Here is a 16,533-nt window from a genome sequence, read left to right on the forward strand (position 1 = left end):
ACATCTCAATATATTGATTTAATGGGGTTAATTTAATATAACTTGATATTAGTTGTTAACAAGTTAATATTAAACTATTAATTCAAATGTTAACGGAAGTTGATCTTAGATTCAACGAGGTTTTTCTTAAGAAATGCTAGTTACTGTAAACTATTGTGAGTAATATTATTACAAGGAAAAAAAAAATTGAATTATTAATTTGAGTATTGAGGAATTAGAATATGAAGTCTAATGGTTGACTTTTAATGTTAAATAATTATGAGATGGTAATCTATAAAGATGTTAATGATGATTATTATAGTAATGTAAATCAAGAGACTTTAAATGATATTGGATTTAATTGACAAAGGTCAAAATCATTGTTATAATATTTAAGTAACCTAGTCATGATCTGGATTTGTTAATACGTTATGTATTGGTTATTGATATACCTTAAAGGTTTGTTGAATATTAACTAATGAAGATTGAGGAAGGATCTCTAGAATGAGTAATAATAGTTTAATGATCTAAATGAATTATTGATAATGTGGATTAATTAAGGAAACATTAGTATTCATAAGGAATGATGAATGTGATCTTTTAATAAGATTCCCATTATAGCTTGTCATTAAATATTAACAAGTTATTATTATTGAAATTATTAGTTAATTAATATTCATTGGGTTGATGGTTTGGTTGTGAAATTATTTATTAAATCAATTAATTAGAGTTAATTGGATTTAATAATTAAGTTATGTAATAGAGATTTAATTGATATAATTATGTTAACAAGATTGTAGATTATCTATATCGAGGTTGATAAGTCTTATGACTTGAAGTATGACTTTAGATATTATAAGGTTATCAATGATGATAACGATTAAATTAAAAGACTCAAACTTTAGTAATACTTAATTAAGTTTCTAATTGAAGACTACTAGAATGTTAATAGGTCATGGATGGTGTACCTATGTTAATTGATCAAGTTGATCATTTTAATTAAGTTATAATTCTCCTATTCGAAGAATGATAATTGGTCCTCTTATAATATAACGAATAATGATCTTAGAAAAGTTGAAAAGTTAATCAATTAGAATATGGATCATGGTTAAATAAGAGAAAAATTTAATTAAAAGTCAATGATGATCAGTTTAGTGAATATTTATCCTTAAGTTATTCTTAGAAAGTAATTGTTAATAACGGAAGGATAATGCTATCGGGGAATCAAATGGGTTGACTGGTAGTTCAAATGATGATAACTTTATACACTTGAAGTATACTTGAAAATGGAAATTGAAACCCCTACACTTGAAAATGTAAAATGAAACTCCATACATTATTCAACTATGAGATTATAGCAAAACCAAAACATGTGTTTGCATCGTGTATTCTATATGCTTCTTGTTTTGGGTTTTGGGTTGACTAGTGTTGACCAGTCTTAGGTTGTTACCAGAGGCTCAGGGATTATGAGATGTGTTGGCATGTTGATCTTATTTGGTCTTGATCTTTATAAGCCCAACCATGGTAATGTGATCGTATGCTCTATAAAATGTTTGTATTTATTGATTTTTATTGTTCATCAGTCTTCATGTGTGAAGCTGAGATGTATGTGTATGAGACTTTTGAGCTAATCATTTTTGAGTCATCGATCAGTTATCCTTGGTTTATTTTCTAGTCACCATGATGGGACTGAAATGTTGATTTATTTCTTGATGATGTCATGTTGTGACATGTTTTGACTCAACCATTTTGGAGTCTTCGATCAGTATGATTTTGAGATATTCTTGGTTGCTTGTTGACAACCAATGGATGTGATGATTTATTTTGGTTATTGAGAACCGATGGATACTTATGATTATCAGTGATGCCTTTAGTTGCCAATAGAGAACTGTTATGGTCATGATTTTCTATGGATGCTTTTCAGATGCTCATGGAGATTTGATGATTCTTATCTTGGTGATTTGATGATTCTTATTATGGATATTTGATGCTTTTATTATGGATTATCTTTTGTGATTTTGAGATTTATGATTCCATGAGCTTAGGGTAGGTAATCTACTTGTAGTGTCGGGAAGTAGCTTGCAATGGGGGCTGGGGCCCTAAGTGGTTGCCAAGGTAACTCATTGTAAGTTTGGTTAATAAGTGATAACATTTACACAGTAAATGGGGATTAAATGAACCTAAAAAGATAATTATTTTTATTCTTGCTCATGCCTTGAGTGCTTGTACAGCCTAGGATGGGAGTAGTGAGAACGCATGGTTGCGACCTTGCATTCCATAGTATGCCTTGTCAGTATGAGAGGATACTTGTAGTGCTTGCCCTTAGTTCGCATTTTGTTATCGTTGCTGAACTCTTTTAGAGCTAGTTTTATGTTGATGGTTAGCAGCATTGTTATGAGATTATCAGATATTGTGCTATGGATTCAGTTTATTATGTGATGAGATTACTTAGACTCTACATTTCATGTATGTATGATGATTATTTTTAGTGTTCACAATTATTGATGATGATCATTACATTGCTTCTAGTTATTAATGATGATTAGTAAGATGATTTATTATCATATGTGTTTTATTAGTGATACTTACCCCATACTTGCATGTGTATGGTGTGCATGTTTTCTTTGTGTGTTTACTTTTGTATGGCATGTCTGATGTGGTTAATGAAGGGAGTCATAGTCACCTGCTAGTCGGGATCTACACGATGCACCACTTTCTGCCATTGCCTATTTAGTTTAGTATAATTCTTTAGATCCCTTGGTGGGGCATTACAATTTGGTATCAGAGCCCGAGTTTCAACATTGGGAGCTCTGGGTATATTGGAATGCCATTAGTGTTAACTAGTTGAACAAAATGAAAACCTTCAACTGTCATGTGTATCTCTTTCAAACTGAAACTTGAAAACTAGGTGAACTGAAAACAAAGCCTAAACTGTTACTTGCATATTTTTCATACTTCAACACTTAGCTCTCTTAATTGAAAATTCTACTTAAACCTAAATGAGGGAAAAACTAAAACTTGAAACTCATTCTAGTTGCAAAACATGTATCTTTCATCGATTTTGTAAGGCAGTAAACTTTTGTTTAACTTTGTGCGCATTAAGTTGCTCTTGTTTAAAATGTATTAAGGGATCTATTTTAGTAGTTGTTAAAAGAATGGATGTTGGATCAATGTGGTTTTCGGTTTACTATTAAACCAGAATCATATTGCTCTAAGTGTATTATAAAATTTCCCATGGAATCATATTTTCCTACCAGAGGAAAAGGTTCAATGGGACCCGCAAAGTGAGTAACTTAGTTTCTCATTCTTGTAGGCTTCCAGGAGTAAGCCTAATCCCAGGGGGGGTGGATGTAGTGCCTGCCCCTAGTTCACATTTTGTTATCGCTGCTGAACTCTTTTAGGGCTAGTTTTATGTTGATGGTTAGCAGCATTGTTATGAGATTATCAGATATTGTGCTATGGATTCAGTTTATTATGTGATGAGATTACTTAGACTCTACATTTCATGTATGTATGATGATTATTTTTAGTGTTCACGATTATTGATGATGATCATTACATTTCTTCCAGTTATTAATGATGATTAGTAAGATGATTTATTATTATATGTGTTTTATTATGGATACTTACCCCATATTTGCATGTGTATGGTGTGTGTGTTTTCTTTGTGTGTTTACTTTTGTATGGCGTGTCTAATGTGGTTAAGGAAGTCATAGTCACCTGCTAGTCGGGATCTACACGATGCACCACTTCCTGCCATTGTCTGTTTAGTTTAGTATAATTCTTTAGATCCCTTGGCGGGGCATTACAATACTAGTGGCCGCATGAGATCTGTATGGACCCGTGGAGTTTAGCTAACTGCCAGGGTAACTTGTACGAGATAAATGTGATGACACTTTTCCACTTGTAGAGTAGGTTTCCTACATGTCATTGTGTGCCTCTAGGAATTAGATGTCGATTTTTTGTGATGAAACCTTTGAGTTAGTATACTTTTAGGATTCCTGGACTCATAGAGATTTGTGCTATGTGATTTTGATAGCCTGTTTGCGACTTGAGATTATCTCCTCAGCACAGTGGGAGTGGACCACTTAGGTTCCACGCAGTCGGGTGGTAGTGTTTTTCCACTCTTATCATTTGAGATCCATCGGAGACATCGTGGCTGGAGCATTCTTGATTGGTATTTATCTTCATTATGTTCTTGGAGCATTATGCTAGATGATATACTCTATGATGGATTTATTTATTGGTATGTTCCTTACATTGATGATTTGCATATGTTAGTTGATGATATATTATGCTTTACTTTGCATGTTAGTAGGATGTTTCAGGAGTGACATTCCTACTATGATAATACCGATGATCTCTTCGGTGCTTTGGAATGTTACTTTAATTGCATCATGAATTAATGTTGGATGATGATGTACTTTATTTGCATAGATGTTTATTCTTTTAAGCTTTTCATACTTTGTAACATGTACAGTGGATGATTGAGCAATCTAAAATGTAATTTATGAATGTTGAATGTATCATTATTATTTCATAAAGATGTAATGTTACATTGAATAGTTAGTTTAGATGTAATTCAACGTTAAAGAATCTTTAAAGAATGTAACTTGTTATGTTATGTTACTTTCAGTTGGATGTTACTACTGCCTCCGCGAATGTGTATCAATGGTTTTACTTTCATGTTTTAAAAAAAAAATTGTTTGGGCAAACTTACTATAATTCTTTGGATCCCTTGGCGGGGCATTACAAATTCATACTCACATTTGCTCATATTCACATACACAAAGATCAAGTTTGACCAAAAGTTGACCAGATTTAACCACGGTTGACTTGAGTTGACTAGTTTCGAAAAGAATTTTGAAATAATTAAATGAAGTACTTACATCTAATTAATTAAACAAAGTTATTTAATTAAATGAGAAGCCATTCCTAATTAATTAAATGAAGTTATTTAATTAAATAAGAAATGTATCTCTAATTAATTAAATATTATTTAATTAAATAGAAAAAGTAATTATGAGAGCATATCTCATTTTATTAAATTAACTAGTCAACTCATATTTCAAAACTAGTCAACTCAAGTCAACCGTGGTTAAATCTGGTCAACTTTTGGTCAAACTTGATCTTTGCGTATGTGAATATGAGCAAATGTGAGTATGAATTCCAACAACAATTCGATGCAAATTCTCATTTAACCTGTCAAAATGAAGAGATGAGAGTCTCTTAAATAGACTTTCCTAAAATTCATCAATGGTTGAGATCGATTTCAATCAATGGTCAGGATTAAAGGTGAAGTTCAGTCATAAAGGGAGATTTCCAAATTAAAGGGAGTTAACATATTTAATTTGTATAAAATAAGAAATTAACTAATTCAATTTGAGTAGAAAAAAGAGTTAACCGATTTAACTCATTTATTATCAATAGTGAACTGAAAATTTTCCTTTTTGAATTGAAGAGAGATTTTGTTGAGATATTTAATTTAAAATGAGATATGCTCTGATAATTACTTTTTCTATTTAATTAAATAATCTTTAATTAATTAGAGACACTTTTCTTATTTAATTAAACAACTTCATTTAATTAATTACGAATGGCTTCTCATTTAATTAATTACGAATGGCTTCTGATTTAATTAAATAACTTTGTTCAATTAATTAGAAGTAAGTACTCCATTTAATTAAATAGTTTCGTTTAATTATTTCAAAATTCTTTTTGAAACTAGTCAACTAAAGTCAACCGTGGTTAAATCTGGTCAACTTTTGTTTAAACTTGATTTTTGCGTATGTGAATATGAGCAAATGTGAGTATGAATTCCAGCAACAATTCGATGCAAATTCTCATTCAACCTTTCAAAATGAAAAGATGAGGGTCTCTTAAATAGACTTTCCTAGAATTCATCAATGGTTAAGATCGATTTTAATCAACGGTCAGGATTAAAGGTGAAGTTCAGTCATAAAGGGAGATTTTCAAATTAAAGGGAGTTAACAGATTTAATTTAAGTAAAATAAGGAGTTAACTGATTCAATTTGAGTAGAAAAAAGAGGTAACTGATTTAACTCATTTTTGATCAATAGTGAACCGAAAATTTCCCTTTTCGAACTGAAGAGAGATTTTGTTGAGATATTTAATTTAATAAAATGAGATATGCTCTCATAATTACCTTATCTATTTAATTAAATAATCTTTCATTAATTAGAGTCACTTTTCTTATTTAATTAAATAACTTCATTTAATTAATTAGGAATGGCTTCTCATTTAATTAAATAACTTTGTTTAATTAATTAGAAGTAAGTACTTCATTTAATTAAATAATTTCGTTTAATTATTTGAAAATTCTTTTCGAAACTAGTCAACTCAAGTCAACCGTGGTCGAATCTGGTCAAGTTTTGGTCAAACTTGATATTTGCGTTTGTGAATATGAGCAAATGTGAGTATGAATTCCAGCAACAATTCGACGCAAATTCTCATTCAACCTTTCAAAATGAAGAGATGAGGGTCTCTTAAATAGACTTTCTTGGAAATCATCAACGGTTGAGATCGATTTCTATCAATGGTTAGGATTAAAGGTGAAGTTCTGTCATAAAGGGAGATTTATAAATTAAAGGGAGTTACAAGATTTAATTTGAGTAAAATAAGGAGTTAACTGATTCAATTTGAGTAGAAAAAGGAGTTAACTGTTTTAACTCATTTTTGATCAATAGTGAACTGAAAATTTCCCTTTTCGAACTGAAGAGAGATTTTGTTGAGATATTTAATTTAATAAAATGAGATATGCTCTCATAATTACTTTTTCTATTTAATTAAATAATCTTTAATTAATTAGAGACACTTTTCTTCTTTAATTAAATAACTTCAGTTAATTAATTAGGAATGGCTTCTCATTTAATTAAATAACTTTTTTTAATTAATTAGAAGTAAGTACTCCATTTAATTAAAAAAAATCATTTAATTATTTCAAAATTCTTTTTGAAACTACTCAACTCAAGTCAACCGTTGTTAAATCTGGACAACTTTTGATCAAACTTGATCTTTGCGTATGTGAATATGAGCAAATGTGAGTATGAATTCTAGCAACAATTCGATGCAAATTCTCATTCAACCTTTTAAAATGAAGAGATGAAGGTCTCTTAAATAGACTTTCTTGGAATTCATCAACGGTTGAGATCGATTTCAATCAACGGTCAGTATTAAAGGTGAAGTTCAGTCATAAAGGAAGATTTCTAAATTAAAAGGAATTAAAAAATTTAATTTGTGTAAAATAAAGAGTTAACTGATTCAATTTGAGTCGAAAAAAGAGTTAACTGATTTAACTCATTTTTTATTAACAGTGAACTGGAAATTTCCCTTTTTGAACTGAAGAGACATTTTGTTGAGATATTTAATTTAATAAAATGAGATATGCTCTCATAATTACTTTTTCTATTTACTTAAATAATCTTTAATTAATTATAGACACTTTTCTTATTTAATTAAGTAACTTCATTTAATTAATTAGGAATGGCTTCTCATTTAATTTAAAAACTTTGTTTAATCAATTAGAAGTATGTACTCCATTTAATTAACTAATTTCATTTAATTATTTTAAAATTCTTTTCAAAACTAGTCAACTCAAGTCAACCATGGTTAAATCTGGTCAACTTTTGGTCAAACTTGATCTTTTTGTATGTGAATATGAGCAAATGTGAGTTTGAATTCCAGCAACAATTCGATGCAAATTCTCATCCAACCTTGCAAAATGAAGAGATGAGGGTCTCTTAAATAGACTTTCCTGAAATTCATCAACGGTTGAGATCGATTTCAATCAACGGTCAGGAGTAAAGGCGAAGTTTAGTCATAAAGGGTGATTTCCAAATTAAAGGGAGTTAACAGATTTAATTTGAGTAAAGTAAGGAGTTAATTGATTCAATTTGAGTAGAAAAAGGAGTTAACTGATTTAACTCATTTTTGATCAACAATGAACTGAAAATTTCCCTTTTTGAACTGAAGAGAGATTTTGTTGAGATATTTAATTTTATAAAATGGGATATGCTCTCATAATTACCTTTTCTATTTAATTAAATAATCTTTAATTAATTAGAGACAATTTTCTTATTTAATTAAATAACTTCATTTAATTAATTAGTAATGGCTTTACGTTTAATTAAATAACTTTGTTTAATTAATTAGAAGTAAGTACTCCATTTAATTAAATAATTTCGTTTAATTATTTCAAAATTTTTTTCGAAACTAGTCAACTCAAGCCAACTATGGTTAAATCTAGTCAACTTTTGGTCGAACTTGATCTTTGCGTATGTGAATATTAGCAAATGTGAGTATGAATTCCAACAACAATTCGATGGAAATTCTCATTCAACCTTTCAAAATGAAGAGATGAGGGTCTCTTAAATAGATATTCCTGGAATTCGTCAACGGTTGAGATCGATTTCAATCAACGGTAAGGATTAAAGGTGAAGTTCAGTCATAAAGGGAGATTTCCAAATTAAAGGGAGTTAACAGATTTAATTTGAGTAAAATAAGGAGTTAACTGATTCAATTTGAGTAGAAAAAGGAGTTAACTGATTTAACTCATTTATGATCAATAGTGAACTGAAAATTTGCCTTTTTGAACTGAAGAGAGATTTTGTTGAGATATTTAATTTAATAAAATGAGATATGCTCTCATAATTACTTTTTCTATTTAATTAAATAATCTTTAATTAATTAGAGACACCTTTCTTATTTAATTAAATAACTTCATTTAATTAATTAGGAATGGCTTCTCATTTAATTAAATAACTTTGTTTAATTAATTAGAAGTAAGTACTCCATTTTTTTAATTTTTTTTTGAAATAAGATGGGTAAAAACTTGATTGAAAAAGAAATCAAAGTAGTACAGAACAGATCAAGGCCTGAACCCCAAGAAACACTAGAAACCATAGAAAAACTATAGAAGCAAAATCAACTCTCCCTGATTCCACTTACATCCTCTGTCAACGTCCTCTCCAAATCTTGACGTAACTCACCTGGCAGCTACTCCCACTCATCGATCCGCCAACCATCTATATTTTCAGATGCCCATTTTGCCAGACTATCAGCTGCCCTATTCCACTCCCTTGGAATATGGGTATAAGACACTAAATCCAACATAGAACTAACCTATAAAATCTGTTGCACTATCAAAGACAACTCCCAGCTAACATCCGAACACTTTCTCTCAAGTAAAAGATTCACAAGAACTTGAGAGTCAGATTCACAAATCACCTTACGCCACCCAAGAGCAAATGCCCTCTACAAAGCATAAAGAATAGCCAACCCTTCCATTCTATTAACAGTTTGCATCCCTTTATTGACTTAGAATATAAAAACCACCTTACCAGAATAATCCCTACCAATTCCACCTATACCTGCAGGTCCTGGATTTCCCCTAGACGAACCATCAGTATTAACTTTTAAAAAGCTAGCTGGAGGGGTCATCCATTTTCCTATCCTTTGAACTTTATGTTTTGCCCTTCTACCTCTCCTAGCACAGGCAGAGTCTGGAGAAATTCCTAGAATTCCAAACCTGTCAACCATTATAGCATCCTCCCTCTCAAGAGGCATCACCACCTCACTCTTAGCTAAGACTATGTCCTGAATCATTCTCGAAATTCTAATCCAAACCTGTTGAATCCCCAAAGCTTCTCCCCAAAATATTCTCCAATTTCGTTCTAGCCAGACTTTCCATAGCAAAAAGGTAAGTCAAGTATACCAAACATCCTGCAAGAAGGGAGCTAGGGATGGGGGCCTCCCCAGTCTCAACCAAAAATCCGCCAGAGAGGAAGTGTGAATGCACAGGCATTTCCAAACATCCCACCAGAAATGCCATAACTGTAGAGTGAAAGAGCAATGGAAGAACAAATGCACAGAGTCTTCCTCCTCACTACTACAAAGGATACATCTCGATGGGCCGAAAAAACCCCTCTTTCGAATATTGTCCCAAGTCAGGCACCTGTTCCAAACCAAGGCCCAAGTAAAGAAGTTACATTTTGGCCAAGAAAACTAACTCCAAACTTTCTTCCACCATTGAACCTCCCCTCCCACCAGCTGTTGGGAGAGCAACTCCACATAACCAGAGGAAACAATATACATGCCCTTGGGATTAGGGGACCAGGCCAACACATCATCACCCCTAAGGGCATTACAGTTTTACCTCGAAAGAATGTACTGGAGCTCAGCTCGCTCCACTTTTGAACCAAAAATAGGCCATTCCTCCGGATTCTTCCACCTCACCTCCACTAGCTGAACCTGAGGGGAAAAAGATTGAAAGTTGCACACTCTTGACCATCCAGCATCAGAGAAACTCTGAGCCAACATGCTCAAATGAGGATACTAAACAACCAGGGGAGGATACTCATCCCAAGCATCATGCCAGAACTGAGCCTCTGAGCCACTTTTGCAGATCTAATGTAAGCCACCCTTAATGAGCGTAGCTCCTTTCTTGAGAGTACTCCGAATCACAGAGCCTTTCCTGCACAAGCTATACCGAGGGATATCATTATGGGGGATCCCTGGAAGGTACTTCAGAGACAAAATTCTAGCCCAAACCTGATCCTTTTCCACACACCAATGCCAATACAATTTGGTAGCCAAAGCAGTACCAGTTAGCACTGATTGTCATAAACCAAGACCACCAAACTGTTTTGGGCTACAGACAACCTCCCATTTGACAAGACTCCACTTGGTTGAAGAAATATTACTAGCCCATAAAAATTTTCTTGCTAAGGAGTCCAGTTCCCTAACAAAGCTCAACAGTGCCACCTAAACCATACTCCTATAGAGAGGCAGAGTTTGAACCACGTATTGAATCAGTTGGACCCGACTAGCAAAGGATAGCCAACGATGGGTCCAATGAGTAACTTTGGCCCAGAACTTGTCAAGAATAACCTGCTAAGAATCCTTAGACTGCCTACCACCAGAGATAGGAATGCCTAGGTAGAGCACAAGAAGACTTCCAATTTGGAATTTGAGAATATGAGCGATTCTCCTCTGAATATAAGGTGGAGTGTTAAAGAAAAAAATGAAAGATTTGTCCTCATTAATCAACTAACCTGAAGCAGCAAGATACACATCCAACACTTTGCATATATTAGAAGCCTCTCAAATGGTAGCCATGCCCATCAAAGTCGTATCATCCACAAACTGTAGGTGAGACTGCACAAGAAGACCTCCTCCCCATTACTAGCCCTAAATAAAGCCCCCTTCAACATTATTTTTTATCAACCGACCCAAACCTTTTGCCAAAAGAAGAAACAAATAAGGAAATAGGGGATCGCCCTACCGTAATCCCTGAGAGGTGCCAAAGAGATTAGAGTGTTCCCCATTAATCAAGACTAAGAAAAAAGTCGAATTCACACACTCATAACCCACCGGATCCATTCCTCCTCAAAACCAAAGGCACCCAAAACCTTTTGGAGAAATGACCAACGAACTCTATCATATGCCTTAGCCATATCCAACTTAATGAACATAGCCTTGTCTTTCGAATTGGCCATAGAATGAATAGTCTCAGCCGCCACAACCACCCCATCTAGGATCTTGCATCCCTTCACAAAGCCACTCTCTCCTTCAGAAATTAACATTGGAAGCCACTTTTTTAACCTGTTAGCTATCAGCTTAGATATGATTTTATAAATAACATTACAAAGAGAGATAGGGCAAAATTGACTTATCCAATTAGCCCCCTCCCCCTTGGGGATGAGAGCAAGGAAAGTAGAATTCAGAGCCCGAAGCATTTGTTTGTTCCTCTGGGATTCTTGAACAACTTCCAGTAAATCTATCTTAATAATATCCCAAAATTCCTGGAAGAACTCAATCAGAAAGCCATCTGGACCTAGAGCTTTTCCTTTTTTCATTTGGAAAATAGTCCCCTCCAATTCCTCCAAAGAGATGGCCCTCATAAGATGCTCTTTCATTTCCAAAGAGACTAAAGAAGGAATATAAGAGAGGACTTGGGCCTCTTCAAACGAGTCCCCTTGTGAAACCAATAAAGACTCAAAATATTGTACAGCTTTGCTGAAAATATCCTGAGAAGAAGAGAGTGTCTCCCCCCTATCATTCACCAAGGTTGAAATGGAGTTACCGTGTTGTTTGGCCTTAACTGAATTAAAGAAGAAAGCAATATTCTTATCACCCTCTTGAAGCCATTCAATTCGAGCTTTTTGTTTCCAATAGATTTCCTCTCTCAGTTCCCACTCCTCCAGAGTTTTCAGAGCCCTAGCTTCCTCTCGCAAAAAATATTCTGACACTAGGAACCTGGTAATATCATTCAACTCAGCCTGGGCCGCATAATTTTCCTGGAAAATATTACCAAAGCAATACCTGTTTCATCTTTTAACCTGATATTTAACATATTGTAGGAGTTTAGCAAAAGTATACATTGCTGTACCAAAGGCAGGTCTACCAACCTTCCACCACTTAGCTACATAGCCATATAGATCTGGGTCCCTTAACCACATAAGCTAGAATTTAAAAGGTGGCTTCTGAGGTAGCCAGTTGGAGGAGATAACTAACTTAATGATCCAGTGATCCGATCCTCTCCAGTCTAATATCTCAGACCTGGATGACCACAATCCACCCACCATAAAACAGGAAACCATGAAGCGATCTAATCATTCAACAATGCAATTGTCTCCTATTCTTCTATTATTCTAGGTGAACTGGCCATTACTAGGCTTGATATTTACGAGATTGAGTGCCGAGATGTTATCACGAAGAAGCACAGAGGAGGGCTCAAGTCTTGCATTACCCCCCCGTTTCTCAGAGAGATCTAAGATAGCATTAAAGTCTCCAGCAATAATCCATGGCAAATAAGGAAATAACCTACGAACAAAATGAATATTATTCCATGTAAGGATCTTACCTTGGAGCTCAATAGGGGCATAGACATTGGAGAGAAGAAAAAACTCTCCTAACTCATAGCACAGAGAGACCAGGGAAATAGATGATCTAAAGGAAATCCACGACATAGGCTGGATCTTTCGTGGGTTCCAAAGGCAAGCTACCCCCCCTGAAGACCCCTGAGCTCCAATGCACTGACATTGACCACTCTTCCACAATTTAGGAGCTATACTCATCATACTCTCAATAGAAACTTTGGTTTCCTAAATAAAAAGAACATCAGGAGAATGAATTCTAACCAATTCTCGAACATCTTTTTGTCTAGGGCCACTGTTCAAGCCCCTTGTATTCCATGAAATAATTATCATTTTTGGGGAGCCGGGAAATGAGAATCCTAGGTCTTGACAGCTCCTAACTCCACCAGATTCTCCCCAATCATCTTAATCTTCTCCATGTCCTTCTTATGCCCACTTTTACCACTTTTCTCAGAAACCCCCTTCTTACCATCCTTTTGAAGAATACCCAAGTGAGGAGAAGACTTGCCACGCTTATTTATATTTGAAACAACACTCTGTGTAGGAAGGGCAGCGCCCGTTGCTTCCTGTCCCCGATCAGCATTTAACCCCAGCTTCGCCTGAGCCCCTACCTACCCATCAGTGACCATAGGCATAGCAAGTTCAACCTGTGGAGTAGGAGGAGGGTCGGAAGAGACAATCTCCTGATTGAGCTCTGCAACCAATTGATCCATGCTACTAAATCCTGGATTAACTTCTTGCTGCCCTAGTTCATCTAGGACTTCAAATCTATTAAAGGTATCCTCCTCTTGTCTCTCCATCAAAGTCCTCTTTTGACCTTTATTACGATTGCGAACCTTGACCTATACAAAGCCCTCAACATCCTTTTCCTCTCCTGAATTTGGCTTCTTCCCTTTGTTAGCACCAAGACTGTTATGAGTAGGGGGCGGAGGCTGTTGATCCACCGACTTGGCCTTCAAGCACCTACGCAATAGGTGGCCATATTCATGAAAAAGTCAGCACCGGAAGGGAAGGGTCTCATAATCAAGTTGCTGCACCCAAGAATGTGGCCCTGCGCACATTTCCACTTCATCTGGCAAAGGTCTACTCAAATCTAGCTCCACACAAATTCAAGCAAAATTCATAAACCTCTTACCAAGGGTTTGGGTTGAGGACCCTAACGGTTTCCCCAACATCGAAGTGAGCATATGGAAAGCATCCTCCTGACAACACTCTATTGGAAATCTGGGTAGCCGAACCCACACTGCGACCCGATTCGGGAGCTCCTCAAAGGGGTTAAATCCTGCATGCCATGGCTTAACACATAGCCCAACCTGGTTGTAAAAATAGGGCCCGCCCTCAAATACCCTATTACGATCTGCCATGCAGGTGAATGTAACCATGAAGAAGTTGTTTGCCAGCAACGTGACTTCCATTTCACCCTCTGGATCCCAAATTCTCTGAGCCCAGTTCTCTAGAAATTGAAGGGACACTCTTAAACCCAAAAATTTATAATACAGCGAATGCTTGGAATAGTATTCCACATCTTCAGCAATCATCTCATAAGGGATTACCAATTTAGGTCTTTCTTTGCATCACTCTAGGCACCCGTTTATCTTTGTGATTCGGGAACTGCTAGATGGATTTGATGCTTTATCTCTCGAGCTTTGAGAAAAAAGGGCATTATCAAACACCCTCGCTCCTTGATTTGGTGGATGCATGTCCTCCACATCGTGCAAGATGATGTTAGGAGTAACACCTGATGGCTCACCCTTCGACATACTTCCACCGGCCTGAAGTGATCACTGCAGCGAACCACTTACCAGACACCGCAAAACCCACCATCCCCCCTGCTCGCAGACTGACCCAATAGCAAAGATCTGCCTGCAAAAAAATGCATTTCAGACCAGAAGCCTTCCCCCACGTAGGCTGAAACACCTCCCCCCTCTGGCGCACACACAGAAAGCACTAAAAGGAGCTAGGGCACGGCTGCCCTAACTCGACGACCGCATGTAGACACCCAACGCAAACATACTCGGCTCCTCACTTCCTTATTCAGATTCAAAATTTATCAAATAGATGTCAAGTAAGTACTTCATTTAATTAAATAATTTTGTTTAATTATTTCAAAATTCTTTTTGAAACTAGTCAACTCAAGTCAACCATTGTTAAATCTGGTCAACTTTTGGTCAAACTTGATCTTTGCGTATGTGAATATGAGCAAATGTGAGTATGAATTTCAGCAACAATTCGATGCAAATTCTCATTCAACCTTTCAAAATGAAGAGATGAGGGTCTCTTAAATAGGCTTTCCTAGAATTCATCAACGGTTGGGATCGATTTCAATCAATGGTCAGGATTAAAGGTGAAGTTCAGTCATAAAGGGAGATTTCAAAATTAAAGGGAGTTTGAAAGATTTAATTTGAGTAAAATAACGAGTTAACTGATTCAATTTGAGTAGAAAAAGAAGTTAACTGATTTAACTCATTTTTTATCAATAGTGAACTGGAAATTTCCCTTTTTGAACTGAAGAGACATTTTGTTGAGATATTTAATTTAATAAAATGAGATATGCTCTAATAATTACTTTTTCTATTTAATTAAATAATCTTTAATTAATTAGGGACACTTTTCTTATTTAATTAAATAACTTCATTTAATTAATTAGGAATGGCTTCTCATTTAATTAAATAACTTTGTGTAATTAATTAGAAGTAAGTACTCCATTTAATTAAATAATTTCGTTTAATTATTTCAAATTTTTTTTGAAACTAGTCAACTCAAGTCAATCGTGGTTAAATCTGGTCAACTTTTGGTCAAACTTGATCTTTGCGTATGTGAATATGAGCAAATGTGAGTATGAATTCCAACAACAATTCGATGCAAATTCTCATTTAACCTGTCAAAATGAAGAGATGAATGTCTCTTAAATAGACTTTCCTAAAATTCATCAATGGTTGAGATCGATTTCAATCAATGGTCAGGATTAAAAGTGAAGTTCAATCATAAAGGGAGATTTCCAAATTAAAGGGAGTTAACATATTTAATTTGAGTAAAATAAGAAATTAACTGATTCAATTTGAGTAGAAAAAAGAGTTAACCGATTTAACTCATTTATGATCAATAGTGAATTGGAAATTTCCCTTTTTGAATTGAAGAGAGATTTTGTTGAGATATTTAATTTAAAATGAGATATGCTCTGATAATTACTTTTTCTATTTAATTAAATAATCTTTAATTAATTAGAGACACTTTTCTTATTTAATTAAATAACTTCATTTAAAAAATTAGGAATGGCTTCTCATTTAATTAAATAACTTTGTTTAATTAGTTAGAAGTAAGTACTCCATTTAATTAAACAATTTCGTTTAATTATTTCAAAATTTTTTTCGAAACTAGTCAACTCAAGTCAATCGTGGTTAAATCTGGTCAACTTTTGGTCAAACTTGATCTTTGCGTATGTGAATATGAGCAAATGTGAGTATGAATTCCAGCAACAATTCGATGCAATATCTCATTCAACCTTTCAAAATGAAGAGATGAGAGTCTCTTAAACAGACTTTCCTGAAATTCATCAATGGTTGAGATCGATTTCAATCAACGGTCAGGATTAAAGGTGAAGTTAAGTCATAAAGGTAGATTTCCAAATTAAAGGAAGTTAACAGATTTAATTTGAGTA

Source organism: Cupressus sempervirens, chromosome 11 (assembly GCF_028749045.1).
Source record: "Cupressus sempervirens isolate cs-2001-9-10 chromosome 11, ASM2874904v1, whole genome shotgun sequence".
In the NCBI taxonomy this organism is placed as follows: domain Eukaryota; kingdom Viridiplantae; phylum Streptophyta; class Pinopsida; order Cupressales; family Cupressaceae; genus Cupressus; species Cupressus sempervirens.